This window comes from Morone saxatilis, unplaced genomic scaffold, assembly GCF_004916995.1.
Source record: "Morone saxatilis isolate NCDOM2014 unplaced genomic scaffold, NCSU_SB_2.0 Contig3, whole genome shotgun sequence".
NCBI classification, from domain to species: Eukaryota; Metazoa; Chordata; class Actinopteri; family Moronidae; genus Morone; species Morone saxatilis.
In genome coordinates, this window is record NW_023339873.1 from 14694088 (window position 1) to 14694991 (window position 904).

Consider the following 904-nt stretch of genomic DNA (forward strand, 5'->3'; position numbering starts at 1 on the left):
TACACACTGGACCTTTAAAGCTCACAAAGTGGTTTCCAGTGCATTGAAATGTCTTTGGGTGGAAACGCCCCATAGTCCCCAAGTGCAAGTGGAGTAGCTCCAGGTTTTATATCGATAAAAGTTCAATGCCTTGCTTCTTATTTCATTGGGGAGAGACATGAACAATCAGTCACAGACAGCTGGTGATGTAACATTTAATTTCCTGTCAAGCATCAAATATTCTGATGCAAATGTGGAAATATTCAGTTGCAAGTCATCATGTTACTTTCTGGAGCTCAGTACAGTATGTGCAGTTTGGCTGCGGAGATTCTTTCAGCTGAAATCATCAGCTCTTCAGAGGACACCCGGTTCTATTGCAAAACTCAAGATTTCACTGAAAATGAAGCCATTTTTGTTCTTTTTATGAAAGGACGCCTGAGAATTGTGAATAAGTATTGAGTATGTTGCAAAAGATCCCAGGCACACCTTTCTAAGAGAGCACCATCAGAGCCCATCTCTCCCATAATTCCTTAGTAGGAAATAGTAGCTTCATAAAGAAAATAGCTCAGTGGTGATACTGTGCATTGGGCTGTACAGAACAAACTAAAAGTTAATGGCACTATTTCATCCTCCCACACACAGAGACTTACAGTTCAGTTTGCTATACGACCCTGCTTTTCTTGGCCTTCTATTAAAATTCCACACCAATTTTAGGAAGTGTGCTCTCACTATGTTGACCCTGAAGGATATTAAACTCATAGTGAAACAACCTCCAGTGATGGCAGCGAGGTGCTGCCTGCTGATCTGCTTCAAACCCAGCACTCCACAGTCAGTACAGTATACCAATTTTGCATCTTTCCCATGATATCATAGCTGTGTGATGATGCACATGGTCTAATTCTGTCAGAATAACTTAATGGAGTTA